The sequence below is a fragment of the Anopheles coluzzii genome, chromosome 3 (assembly GCF_943734685.1).
Source record: "Anopheles coluzzii chromosome 3, AcolN3, whole genome shotgun sequence".
Classification (NCBI taxonomy): Eukaryota; Metazoa; Arthropoda; class Insecta; order Diptera; family Culicidae; genus Anopheles; species Anopheles coluzzii.
This window is the reverse complement of record NC_064671.1, coordinates 73919849-73934906: the sequence shown is the minus strand read 5'-3', so window position 1 is coordinate 73934906 and position 15058 is coordinate 73919849. Positions and strand designations below refer to the sequence as shown.

The 15058-nt window shown below is 45.9% G+C and overlaps 1 protein-coding gene across 3 annotated transcripts in view; it reads right to left on the bottom strand.

The window, feature by feature from the left end:
* Positions 1-15058, bottom strand: part of LOC120960132 (uncharacterized) — a 148746-nt gene that overhangs the window by 118813 nt on the left and 14875 nt on the right. Inside the window, exon 2 of one of the 3 annotated variants that reach the window (XM_040384107.2) lies at positions 2332-2413. The exons of the other annotated variants lie outside the window; for them this stretch is intronic. The gene's annotated coding sequence lies outside the window, so the exon portion shown is untranslated. The remainder of the gene's footprint in view (positions 1-2331; positions 2414-15058) is intronic. 3 annotated transcript variants of the gene reach the window in all.

Below are 15058 nucleotides of genomic sequence, written 5' to 3'. Positions count from 1 at the left end.
TGTGACCCTTTGAGAAGGCCCCCCTCGTGGGGCAGAAGGAGGAGAAGGTTAGCTCGCAGCTGACTTCGTACAACAGCAGAAGAAGTGACAAACGAACCACGAGCAACAAACCAATCCCTCCACCCTTATGGCCCTAAATCTCACCCAAACAAAGCAAACTGACGGATTTGCTCAAATTAAAATAACATTTAGCGGTACTCATAAGTGCGGTCGGCTGGCAAGCGGGACCCTTCCTCTTCCCATTGGATCCCCCCACCCCATCGCAGTTCGATCGACGCGAGACAGTTAAATGATTATGCAGCTCAGCTGCGAACGCCGCGAGATGGCGAGTGATTTATGGTTCTTTTTTCATTGTTGCGTTGCCGTTGCCTGATGTCTTGCCCCTTGCTACCTTTTTTTACTTAAGGGGCGCAAAAAACTCACACACACACACACACACACACACACCGTCGGTACCGTCTTCCCTCGTTCGTGTCTGATGGATTAAGCCGAAGGAATCGAAGGTTCCTTTCCTTTACACTAGCTCTGAAGGGATTGTGTGCGTTTGCGGGCGAGGGTTTTCTTGGTGCTCCCCCGCTTACGGGTATGGGAGTCAAAACGTGCAAACACCTCGATGTCCCTGTGTTTTTTTCCTCTTCCCAGGCAACACAGTATAGTTGTGTGGTGTCACGAGCGGAGACAATTATTTACCCCCGGGTGGAATGTGTGACTGGCTGGCAACGGTTGGGCGTTAAGATAAACGACGAAATTCAATTCTCGTACGATCAAATGCACATGATGCAATCCATTATCATAATCGGACGGACGGACGTATCGTTATTTGCTTCGACGGTCCGTACGGAGAGAGGACAGTGATGTAACATACATTTTTATTATCGTTTGTTTCAATTTGGTACGGTATAGGTTACTTTTAAAATTATTTCGTGTTGCAACTACTATTGACCCTGCGAAGATTGCGCACTTGCAGAATGACTAGCAGTGATTTATTGGGTTCCTGATGGCCAGATAGTCGGGGTGAGAAATTTGGGGCAAGGACCTGATGATGTTTGTAGCCAATGCTACACTGAATGCGAGTCGAAGAAGTTTTAGAAAACATTGAAGTAGATTTAAAAAAATGTCCTAGTATTTGAGGTTGAAATTAGCTATTGAAGCAATCAATATAGAGAAGTTGGGAAATAATATAAGTAATTAAGTAATAAGTATCTATTTCTATCGGATATAGATCACAAGTAGCTGTCCTAAACGCTGGAGTTGGATAACTGGATTAGGAGCAAAGTCATCATAGTCCTAATATCTGATATCTGCAACAGCATCTATTCAAGTAATCAACATGGTCCACGAAGATAGCTCTATAGCAAAATGACAAACGATAGAATCCAGGACATTTTGAGTAAGATTCAGATAATGGGGGCCTTCACGATTCTAGTTAGTTTTTTGTATGGAGTTTGACAGTTGGAGGCTGAAATCATGTAAACACTCCATACAAAACCACACAAAAAACTAGCCTGCGATTTTCAGTCTAGAAAATTTTAGACTAAAAGCTGGAATTAGATTCGAGTACCTGCTCGAAAACACGGTGTTGTTTACATTTATCCCAAAGTGCATTAAAGAGACCAGGTGGTGGAATCTGGAATCAAAATGTATGTAGTCCAGGTGGTCTCATAGCATTTTTTCATAACCAATTTTGAACATCATTTTTTGACAGAACGAGAGAAAACTTTTGCTCAAACAAGCTTTCTGGAGGTTTGACGAATACACAAACACTCTTCAAGTCTTCATTCAGAAACAGAAGCGATAAAAATCAGCCTTCTAAATTCATACTCCTTGGGATAAGCCCACCTGTATATTATACTCAATTAGATAGCTGCTCGAAAACTGCTATACAGCTGACCGGCTGAAATTTCAGCCTACGAATTTCAAACGGAAAAGGCCCCAATATTTGTAATCACTGTCTGGTTCTACTGGGAATTGGAACTAAAGGACTTTCCTACACTGAAACTGCATAACTAAATTGATATCCTTAATACGAGATTTTGTTTCTACGGTCATCAATGACGTCTGTTCAAGGCATAAATGTTTGAGACGTGGTTCATAGTTTGGAACAGAATTCACCAGAAACCTTCCACATAAAGCCTTCTATTTTCAAAGACTTCTTTGAATTCTTGGCAGAACTGAGCATCTCAGATCAGAAACCCACAACGCAAACATTCCCGGTCAAATAGTCTCACCCCAAGTTCCAAAAACACATCCAAAGGCTACATTTCAACCGCACAGTTTCATGAATATATTTGCCTCCCATATAAAAATCTAGCTTCCCATCTAGCAACTCACCTGAATCGACAACTGCCAGAAAAAGCTCACGCCAAAATTCGCTCCGCACGAACAACACTGCTCCCGCAGCTCATCAAATCATCTGCAACGAACAGCCCGAGAAATGAAATAGATATGAGTTTTAAAAAAAGGGTTAGCCTGTGAAATAAAATAAGAAAGAAAGAAAAAGCGCACGCCACTAATCTCCAACGGACTGTGTAAAAACCACAGTTGCTACAATTATTACGCCTGCATGCACGCTCAAACGCTTCTGTGTCTTCGCTCTAAACTCCTCGTCCTGCTCCGAATCGCCTATCAGCCCTCTATAATTGCTGACTGACGTGCTAGCTCGGCCAATCTCGGAATCCTGTCACGTCACGCCCGTCCGAAAGCTGTCTAAATTTAGTCGCTCACCGCCTTCCCTCCCGACCACTGGCCCTGGCTGTCAGACGAAGAGCAGCAGGATTTCCGAGCCCGAGCTTTTGCGCGCACACACGAGAAATGGACACGGCCAATCCGAAACGAAACCAATGCCAGCCAGCCGGGATGGTATCGCATCGGAAGCGCGGAATCGGTACTACAATCTCCCAACACCATTCCATTGCAAAAGGTACGTGCCAACAAAGCGATAGAACGGTGTGGTCGTCGTCTCTCTGTGTGTGTCTGATTTCCGTACCGTGACCGAAGCATCAACGCAGCATTCCTCGGCGCGCCGAGAGTTATTAGCATTTTAATGTGATTATCATCGTAAGAGCCAAATCAATCTACCAGCAAATTTTCGTAGATTGGATCCAAATTTATTATGCTTCCCGGCTAGCAGCGCTAGCGCGTCGTCTGCCACCACACGCGCCACCACCAGCGATGGAACGTTTCTAGACGAAAGTCAGACGTAAATCGCTCGAGTTTGTGTGCGGACCAGTCCGTCGTGCTGTGGCAAAAAGGGTATTAGGAGGACGGCGGTTATCCCTTTCAGGTGCCGGGCATTTCCGAACGTACACGAGCAGAAACGGATTCGGATTGACATCTAAATGAAAATATAATTATTATCCGGCGCATAGTTCTGGAAATTCTTGCCCGAGAGGCTCGCGGTTGGAAGGGCCGAGAACGGCAGACGAGAATGCTTAAGCCTGCAGGATAATCAAATAAGTCCTGAGAAAACAGACGCTGCATTACCCCCGCATACACAGCGCGGCAGGCTTCGTTCAGCAGTTTGCAGTTCTTTTTCACACTTCCATCGGCACGCATTTGTTCAGGCAGGCTCTAAATGTTTATGTTAATCATCGATGCTCGACGGCTCGCAAGGCTTCGCTTCAAACTTCTAGGAAGGCATCTAATCTTTACCGTTTAGAAGAAGCAAATGGGCACAAACCACACAATGAGCCTTACCGTATGCTTATTATTGGTTGAGTACCTCAAGTACGACCCAAGGAGAACAACTAACCTGCTGAAAGCATGTGCGCTTTTATGCATTGTGCAGCCACACAATATCCCTGTGTTGTGTTGGCTGGCAATATGTTTGCCTTTGCATTATGCCCCAGGTGCTAAAGCGGGTCTCCGGGTGTGCTCAGTTAATTTTCAAACTCACACAACAAAAAAAAACAACCTCACAAAGAACCTAAACCCAAGTCTGTTAGGTTAGGTTCGGGTCGGGGCGTTGTACCAAGCGTTCTTGGTGAGGCGGTACCGTACGGTGTGCTAGAAATAAATCACCTCATCGTTCGATTTTCTCGTGAATTATTCACTTTATCCTTCGTGTTTTTATCTTCTACTTATACTCTCTTTCCCCGAACCAAACAAAAATCTCTTGAAAAGAACACACAAACCCCAAAAAATGCTCGAAATGTAGTTCAAGGTGTGGTTTGCACGATTTGTTTTGTTCCCCGGTTTTTTTTTATTTAAGCAGCCCTCCCCAGTAATTAAATAACCGTCACACCGACCGGGTGGCATTAATTACGGGTAATTACACAAATATTAGAATGGTCCTTCCAGACGGTACGCCCGTTCGCCTGTGTGGAGAAAGGGGCAGCATGGAGAGGCGGCTCCACGAAAAAAAAACCTCCAATTGCACGAACTGCATTTAGCCGAAAACCTTTCCACACCGACAACAGCAAGCAGTAGGGAAAAGAAGCAACGAAAATGATTAATTTGCAACATCGTCTGTAGCTCGCGTTTGCTATTTTATTCTCCCCCCTCCCGTCAGCGTACGGCAAATTAGGTCCCGTTTTCCTTAGGTCACCCACTAATGGAACGCTTTTCGGCGCTTCGGGGAACGTGTTGCGGTCTGTGGACGGGCGCCGTTCCTTACCATTTTGGAGGATGCACGAATTTCTGGCGCTTGCAGCAGGCCCGCCGAAAATTTGAAACAAAAAGCTCGTTCGTTCGGGGACACGGGATGGTGTACCGTCAGGCAGGGTATGGAGAATCGTGCATAAATTAGAGCTTTTTTGCACTAGAGCACGCCCCATTGCGAACGGGGCCTGTGCTGAAGGACGCCGGAGCAAATGCGCTCCCAGCACGACGGCGATGACGGTGTGGTGTTGCTCCAACCGGGGAAGGAAGGGTACGCGCTAGGGTTTGCCGAAGTGGCCATAACATCAGCCCTATAATTTGATGTCGTGAGAAAACACACGACCAACACACTCTCTCTCTCTCTCTGTGCCTCCAATTTGTACCAGTGGAGCTACGAGCCAGGTTGAAAGCGGACAGAAGCGAAGTGGTTCTGGCAAAGCGAGGCAACTTCCAATTAGGATCTCACCTTGTGCACAAATCTGTTCACCGTCTCACCCGCGAAGCGGTGAACTTACACTGCTCATCGGTGTGAGAGAGTTTGAGGGAGCTGAAAAATTGAAAGCACCATCGCTCAACGGCTGCTACAAGAGGGGTTTGAATTTTGCATCTTCCAAATTCAGCACGATACAGGGTGAGACAGGAAAAAAGGGGCGAAAACTTCTTCAAAATCTATGTTTTATCAATTACACCAACTGTTTTGTGTGTTGGTATATTAATGATAGATGATCCTAGATTATGAGATATTTACTTTTAACAACGACAGTCTTTGAACGAGCGTCTTCATAAATAAATTTTAATAAGAATCATTCTTTTCAGCTGTAGCACATAGTTTGGATCATAACATACCTTATGATCCCAAGTATTTGGTACGTATTCAAGACACCGATTCACACTTTGGTATTGATTTTGATCACAAACATAACTTCGGTGACTTCAAGACTCTTTCGGATTTTCAAGTATCTCCAATACAGGACCAGGTCTTAGTGGATGTAGTTCACTTAGGCTGACCTGACCTGACCTGAATATACCTCCTAAAAGTTTTTGTTGATTGAACAAATCAAACTTGATCGAACAACAGAGTCTCTTTGAACGAGCTACGCATAGTTCATTCACATGACATCTTGGCTCGGTAGAATCCAGAGAAATCCTTTATGGAAGTTTATGTCTAGAAATTCTAGGAATAATGGCTAACAAAACCACTATAGTATTTGCTCCAGACAATGGAGGACTATGTCCCCATAAAATATCCAAAGACCCTTGTCGAAATGTCCTTTTGGACGAGAAATAGTCGCCAAATCACATGATAACCTTTAAAAATATCTCTGCAGGCATCAAAATGCTTCATATGTGTATACAAATGTTTACCAATATGGAATAAAAAGTTACTCTTCGCTTAAAATACACACCATAACACATAGTGAAAACAATTTTTGCCTTTTTCCCTTATCCACCCTGTACTACTACACAACGGGTCCACTCCTTGTGAGAGCCTTGTGATCGCTCACTCCACACTGAACCGGCCGACAGCCCAGTGAAGATAATCTCCTACAGCTTCTCGTCTCCGTGAACCTATCCGTGGCCAATCCGTAATTACATCGCCCGCAACCACACCACCGCAACCGCATCGAAACCACAGTGTACCTTCACCAGCACCACCACCACCATCACCGATAGAGCCCACGGGGTTTTATATTATTTTGGCTAACCTCAATTAGAAAATGAGCATATTCGACACCGAGCCCGACCAGTCGGTTCGATTGGATGCTGGATAGCCAACCGATGTTTGTGGCTTCGGATTTGAAAGAGGAATGGGGGGAGAGTGATTTGTTTTCTGCAATGGATGGCTGGCGTCTTCCGATGGATATCTGCCTCATCAGCACCACAAACTGCCACCAAACTATCGCGATGAAGATGTAGAGATCTAGGATTGCGAAACTAGCAGGCAAGGTGCGTGTGTACACATGTATGCGGGGCGGCGTATTTCTTTCGATTTAATCCGTCGCTCTGTTGCCACCGCAAAAGGCTAAAAGCTACCTTTTACCGTGTGGAGCTAAAGCCCGGTGGCATAAGGCCGCCGGGTAGGGTAGAGCCCGGTAGACACTAAGCCCCACACACAGCCTAATAACGTCTAAATGCTTCTCACTAGTAGCATTTTACTTTGGTTTCGGTTGCGTAAGCGTTCACCATGTGTCGGTGAATATATTCACGCAGTCGGACGCAGCGAACGGACCGTGCTTGTGAGCGTCGATTTCGAATCGCTCGTGGAATCTGCCTCCAATGACGGTTTGGCGTTTCGCAATTACCACCATGTGCCGGGGCTCGGAAAGTGACAATGAGATTAAGATTATGGTGTCTAGTTTTTTTTTTTTGGGAGCCTGCATCAACAATTTTCGACAACGCTACAAGGTGACTTTTAAATTGCTGTCTCAGATATCGAAGGGCAATCGATGCGGAGTTGGGAATCGATTTTGTGTTGGATGAACGGCGACATCGCAATGATGTCCAGACTTGATTTCTTATTGCATTTCTCATGATTGCTAATGCTCCCTTTCCAATTTCCATTTAGTTCTTAGGCGCTTTTAAAGACACTATTCCACAGCCACTTGTCCGGAGGATGAGGGCTCACTGTATTCCCCGTGCACGACCCACTTGACCGTTCGCCACACCCTTCGAAAGCTCTATTACACACAAATGCACTTTGCGTTGGCAAGAAGATCGCGTCTTGAGTGCACACTTGAGCGAGCGAGCGAAATGTTCGAAATCCGTGGAGCTCGATGAACCGAACATGCGATTACGGCTGGTCCAGCCCCTACTACAGCACCAATTCCAAACCCAATCCAGAATCCGATACAAAGACCATTTATCAACTTAATGCGATTTCAGTGCGCTCTGTTTAGCGGTGCAATTTCTTGTGCTTCATTGATAAACTAGCTCGTTCCATTAGCTTGCGTCGGCCAGTTGGGTGGGGGCTAATTTTCTACCTCCTTCGAACTTATCACAAAACGATTATGCCAACGGTTTATCACTGCTAAAGATAATGTGAGTATTATAGACACACACACACGCATGCCGCACATGAATGGGAACTCTAACCATGGTGGTCCAGCGACCAGAAATTCCATCTCGTGTGATTGGCGATTTGCAGTGCGCTTTCCGACAGTTTATGCTTCATCAGACGAATTACGCTTCATTCAGACTGGGGGGAGGAAATCGTACCATTGCCTGTGCCTGATCGTAGCAAACACACGCAGAGCGATCGCAAAGCGATTGTAAACACACCGAACAGTAAAAACAAAGGTAATTAAAGAAAGGTAAATAAAACCCCGAGCGAAACGAGACGGATTTACAATCACGCCGCTGTCCCGGAGACACGGAGCGCGATTAATGCAACCACCAGCCGGGATCACAAAACCAACATGGGAGTGCACCTTCGCCATATGACGCGGCGCGGTGTGTCACACCGTTGGTGGGCTTTGCCTCCGGACAAAGAGTGCCATTTACCATTACCAAACGACGCAAAACAATCTCATGCAAAAAGAAATCCACCGTTCAATTCTCCTTCGAGGCGCAAGCTATCGTAAAACACATGTTTCACCCGCTTTGCAACGGACCCGGGCGGATTAGTTCAGTGTGTGTGTGTGTGTGTGCGTGTCACGCCAAAACCATGCAAACATCGAAGCAACAGGAAATCTGGTTCTGGTGGCGATCGTGCGAATAAATATATAATCCACCCGGTACTGTAAAAGGCTGCCACACTTTACTTCACGTTTGTCCGATCGATTCCAGATCCTCCACACGTTCCGTACGGCGAAACCGAATTCTCACCCACGATGGTGCGCGGTGGCCAGTGCACTTGTGATTCGTGCCGGTCGAGCCGAGCTGCTGTGTGTGTGTGTGGTACGGGAGATGGCAAGAGCTTAATGCTTGGCGGCCTCCACGCCAAATGCGACAAGCGGCCGTCAACCGGCGCGAATGCCATTAACACTGGCGTTAAAGCCAACGGTTCATCAGTCAGGCAAAGAACTGGCCAAGTGTGTGTGTGTGTGTGTGTGTGTGTGTGTTGGGCGTGAAGTGGCAGACAGCCCTAAACAGAGACACCGAGGGAGGCGCGAGACAGATTATATTGTACTTTATGGATGGTCAGGATTTGTGTCAAAATGTTGCTCAGACTCGCCCGCGTTTTGGCTCTGGAACGCGTCGTAATCGCCTTCGATGCCTGCCTGCCTGACTCTCGCCGACCACATCAGGGGATGGGAAGAAGGGATGGAATGTGATGAATCAGTGCCAGCAGAGAGCGCACGAGTTCTCGCCTTCGCGGTTTTGACTCTCCCTTTTTTTCATGATTTCTTGCCGACTTCTGCATCCGGAATTTGTGTCTTCCACCCGCATCGTCTGGGACTGGTGGTGGCACCACTGTGTGAGGTCTTTCAGATACGTCCGGGCGGATTTTCCATGCAAACACACACACACACAGCAAAGTACAGGGCAAAACTCCAACGCTGTGTGCGCTGTTACCCGAGCACGAGCAGCTTAAACTTGTGAACAGAAGGCGCCCCAAAGGCACGATCGGAGAATCCGTGAAATATAACGTGATGGTCGGCGGGCTGACCTTGCCCCATAATGTGCACCACCCACACCACGCCACCGTGGCACTGGATTCTGGAAGGTACCGGGCATGATAACCGTACGGTACGGTATGCGCCAAACCACCACCCCCCGGGCGCTCATGAAAAATGTAGCTCCAACCAGGATAAATTGAATAACAGCGTACAGAAATCGAATAAAAAGGCGCACCATCCCACCCACCCGACAATCTTCATTCCAAGGGTTCCTTTTTTTGTGTGTGTTTTGTTTTCTGACGGCACCGGGTCATGGCACTGAGCAGTTGAACCGTAACCGCTGTACTGTTGGGTGACTGTGTGTGTGCATGTGTTCCGGTGTGAGTTTGTATGTCCTTTTGAGTGGGAGTGTAGAAAAGCAGCACCCCGAAAAAAGCACATCTTTCACGGCTTTTTTTTGGTCGTCCTCCACACGATACGGTAGGATCCATTTGAGGTATGGGGAGTTCACCGTGTGAAGACCTTAAATTGAACAGAAACTTTGATTGTAAAAAGAGAAGCCATGGCCGTGGTAAGGTTTGGTAAGGTTTTCCCTACTTTTTTCACCGACTGACCTTTATTCGCATTGGCGTTCCGGTGTGTTTACGGGGCATAAGTGAAATGTGAGTACGATTTTACGTGATGCAAGCAAATGCAAACGGATTTTCATTGTCAGCAGGTTGAAATTTGCCCGGCGTTAACTTTTATTTGCAGTAATGAATATTACATTTCACAGTCGCCACAGTTTTCCTGGTTACTCACGTAATGAAGTGTGCAGTGGGCCATCCAGGGCTGATTGGAATTGGTTTACCGATCACACAGTGATTTTGCTTGCCGCTAGAATTTGGTTATTTACATGCAAAGGAAATGGAATATTTGTGTTATCATAAAGTTTAGCTGTTCATCGAATCATCTCAGTGCTGCGAGAGGCAGTAACGAAGAGGTTCCGGTCAGAGCACTTCTTCAACAGTTCTGGAACTCACCGAGGGTGTTTGGAGCTCGCCGCATGAAGAATTCGCAGACTTAGTGAAATCCCTAAATGTAAAGAAGAGCAAACTATGATATCTAGAGCTTTTTTTTAACTTTTCCATTCTTTTTAAAGAGAAGTTCTGATAAATGATGCTGATCAATGCATTATGCAACTAAACCGATTTTAGCCATGTGGAATATTAGCCATGTGACCAAATCTGGCTCATCCAGAGTTGTTCAGACTATCTTAAATGAACAGTATCCTTCCTATAACTCTATATATTTTTTCATTTCATAGGCTCTAAGCGCATTTTTTTACCCAATTAAGAAGCTGCTAGGACCAACTTGTAAGATACATTAAAAAAAATCTTAATGTCGGTTGTTTAACTGACTAACAATGACCATGTTTCATAACAAAGATAAAATTCACATTATATATCATTGGGACCTAGAGAGATATCGACAGAAAAGTGTCGAGGTGATAACAGCGTAGAATTATATATATTTCTAAATTCTGAATCATGGTTTTAGATCTAGTTTTACAGTCCTTTAGTTGTGGATGAAAGATCTGCAAGAAAATTAGGCCCAAAGGTACCTAAAGAAAATCCAGTCAACATTTGAAAGCTAAAATATTACTCAACTACTCAAACAGTTTTCGATTTCCTAAGTAATTTGAATTGCCGGTCTGGTGGTACAGTCGTCAACTCGAACGACTTAACAACATGCCCGTCATGGGTTCAAACCCCGAATAGACCGTGCCCCCATACGTAGGACTGACTATCCTGCTACGGTAATAAAAAGACACTGGAAGCCAAGCCCACTAGTGGTACAGGCAGGCCTTGACCGACATCGGCTGTTGTGCCAAAAAGAAAAAAAAAGAAGAAGAAGAAGAAGAAGAAGTAATTTGAATACTTTAAAGTCGCAATTCTTCGTAATATTAAAATAGAGGTCAGCATTGAGCATTAAAAATCTATGAGGCAAGATCTTTGATGTACTTTGCTCTGATGCAGCTCAGACGAGAACTGATCGATTATCCGTAAAAGATCCCCGTCACTCTTCAATCTAATCAACACATTATAACTTTTTTCTGGTTTTTCTCGAAGAAAGCAAGGCATGTCGTCACCTCCATCCTATCTGACAAATTATCTAATTCAAAATAGTATTTCCCGATCCACACAGCCCAACCGTTCGTCACCCCACCGTCGCCACACCGAATAACCGAAACAATTACCTTCCGTCGAACGATCACAAGGCCTATCTTGAAAAGTGAATCTACATTAAAAACCAACTCCAAAACCTTATCACTCGAGCCACAGCTCGCGCTAAACCACACACACACATAGATGCAGCGAGCAAAAACAACAGAATCTCTGTATAGGCTAACGTTGTGCTATCCTCACCCCAACCCCCAACCAGCGAAACCCAAGAGAGTAGCACACATTTCTGCATTTAAGGCACAATTTGCCGAGGCACATCAAATTAAGCCCTCCTTCCTGCAGCACCATCATCTCGCCCGTCTTCTGCCCGCACGTATAAATCGTAAAACTCGCTGGCACCGACGAAATCTGCACCGAAAAGTTGTGACCACCCGCCGCCTTTCTGGTCCAGCATTGCCTGGCCTGCTGCTGCTGCTGTGTCGTAAATAGTGAGCCGAAATGCTTACCACCCTTAAAAGGCTTTTCCCGCCCTCTACCGCCATCGCCGGCCTCTATTTGGAGCAGCATTTTTGCGCAAAGAAATGCTTGGATCCACCGGAAACACACACACACACACAACTATCGGCGAAAGGGAACTGTGGGGTCACTAAAGCGGAGACTTGGGAGCCGCTGGGAAACCCATTTGCAAATGAGATATAAGACAAAACTGACGGATTTATGGGTCAGGATCTGCTTTCGTTCCTCTCCATCCTTTTGGGGCGATCCTCGCCTCGCCCGGTAGAGAGCACTTTTGGAGAATTCGACACGCTGACTAATGCCACTGTGGTCCTTTGCTGCTCACCTCAACCCCTTTCCACCTACCGCACATTCTCAGTCGCGCGGCCGTTTGGAATATTTCCTCCACAGCACGGTCAAATGAAAACTGGTAGTAGAGTAGTGTGTGAGTTTTTTTGTTGCTAAGAAGAGGTTCCTGTCTACCACGAAGGCAAGTTTTCGCCTCGCGCTCCATCAACGCTGCTTTCCTTCTCTCGCCCCCAAAAACAATACTCTTGCCACGGTTGAACACCTCTTACAAGAACTCCGGAAAGGATTACGATGGTTGTTAGGAGGGTTTTTTCGGTCCTTTTTTCTTTCTCCCTGCAACGCGGATCCCACTTTCGGGGGAGCAACATTTCCCAGAATGAACGTCCGTGATGTGGTGTTGCTTGCTGGCTTTCCATTTTTCTCCCCATGTTAGCCCCACACAGCGGGCTGCACACAAAAACAACATTTGGAAATAGGAAAATTCACCCATTCTGACCTTTGCACACGCCCGTGCCTTCCATCTCTTCGCACGGGTTGAGTTTTCGGTGCGAAAAATGGGCAAAAGTATTTGCGTTTTCCACTGCTTCCGGTTTAGCCGGGGACGACGACGACGACGACGGCTGTCTGATGCTGCTGCTGCTGCTACTGCTAGCGTTTGCTCTCCACGCTGAGCCAGAAAGTGCAGAAATGAAACGATGCAAACACACAACGGACAACTCCAGCAAGCAACGAAATGTTGACCGTAATGCTCGTCCCGCCAACATCTCCACCACACGCTCGGAACGAATCGTTACGCTTAAATGCATTTCTCGACTGCAGCAGTACTATACACTACACAGAGAGACGCGGGGAGACCGATGGTTTATGGCGGTTAATTTTAGCACCCGGCGCATTACCCCTCACGCTGTCAGAACTGGGACCATCAGGATACGGGAAAAGGACTTCAGGAATCGGCACAGCGATGATAACACAGCCTTCACTCAGCGAAGCTGAAGGTCAAATCAAAAGCAGAAACAAGGGGGGGATATAAAAGCTCCACCAAACGGTCGGTACGTGATGGTTGCTCGTTGCGGGTTATTTATGAAAGTCTTCCGACCGACCACCAGCATTAGCTCTCTTTCACTCGGTCGCTCTTTATTATACCCACTTCCTCCGGTCCAGACCGTCCTTTGACGATACGGCCGTAAAAGGATGTCTATCATCTAATAAGGATGCTCCCCCACTCTCTCTCTCTGTCTCTCTGTCTCCGACCTGGACTTGGAGCAAACAGTGAACATCAAAACCTCTCGGCTAAGCCTCGCAGGACGCCACTGCACAGAAATCACGAAACAGCCGTTCCTCCGGATGTTATGTTAATGAAGCTGCAAAGTTTTCACTAAACGATGAGAGACAGAGGATGTGTCTCATCCCTCATCTCCGCTTGAATCTCGTCTTTTTTTCGCTTCTTTCTCAAACAACAACAGCAACAAAAAATCGCTTCCAAATCCTTTAATGCCCCCGTTGGTGGTAGCATTCATCTTTTGTCGAGATTTTGTTTGTCTTGTGTCGCTTTGGTTTCCCGAATGTGCTGGAGGGCACCATTTACAGAAGGAAACACTCCCCTACTCCCGAGGTAAGGAGGGAGTGGGGAGGCAGCAGTTGGAAAGTGGAAATAACTCCTTCGCCCGAAAGATCAAACTAGCGCGAGGCAGGGAACGCTGGAAATCCTTTTTTGCGACAGAGAAAAACAATTTCCTCTCGTGACGAGCGCGCGCGCACACGCTCGCGCCCTGGTCCGACCGGGCAGAAAGTAATTAGCTGGATGTGCAAATAGCGCTGCAATTACGGGGTTGAGCTCGGGCGTTCAGGGAAACGGCTGAACTTTTCCACCGCTTGTCCAAGCAGCGCACAGGGAGGACACACGCGAAAAGCGTCGGGAGATCGGGTTGTCATAAACTTTTTCCCACTGCCAACCGAAGCAAAGGAAGGACCAGCGCACGGGGGAAACGAAGAGTTGGCCGCACACATGTGTGACAGCAAACAAACGCGATACCAGAGATCCTGGAGCAACAACCAAAAAAAACTGGAAAGGGGAACGAAAATAAAACTTTCGTGATCGTCGGAAAAGCTGCGTACAAGCTGCTCCGCCACCGTAAAGCGTATCGTTACCGCCTCGTCCTCTTCTTCGCGTAAGATAAATAAAGTTAGCAGCCAATGCTGCTGCCGCACTGTAAAATGGAGCTTTATACGAAGGGCCGGGATGGAATATGAATGTTAAACAATATTTGGGGATGGATGGAGCAGGAAAAGTTGGATTTGAATTTCGTGCGACTTTTGAAGCGTATTGAAATTTGATCTGAAATATGGAACACTTTAAAGTACGAAAATAGCAGTTGGGTGTAAAAACTCGGAGAAAATTGTCATAACAAATACAGCAAATGTACAGATAGTACCTTTCATAAGCCTGTGCCTTCATAGTGCCTAGTAACAGTTTTTTTATGTGGAATTTGACAGTTGGCGATTGGAATCATTTCAAAACGTCATACAAAAGCCTTATGTTTTCAGCCTATACTATTCTTGCCTGAAAAAAATAATTAACAGGCATCGATTCTTTGCAGACTCGAACATGTTTTGCTCAAATTTGTTATGAACACAGTTAAACATAGTTCAAAACGATTTTTTCAATGTATTTAAAGTATTATCAATCTTTTCAAACAAAAAAACGGAAACAGAATGCAGGTTAGCTAAAGTTGTTCATTTTCACAATTGTCGAAAACCAATATTTTGGAATGCAACTACAAAGGGGCATCGAAAATTTAGTAATATAAGTCACTTAAACTAATATTTTCTCATAAAAATGCCCAAATTTACATATCTCTTTTACTTGGCTACAAAAACCGACGTTTGAGGTTCAAATCAAAGTTTGTTTTTCTGTTTATCAAAGGCTTGGTT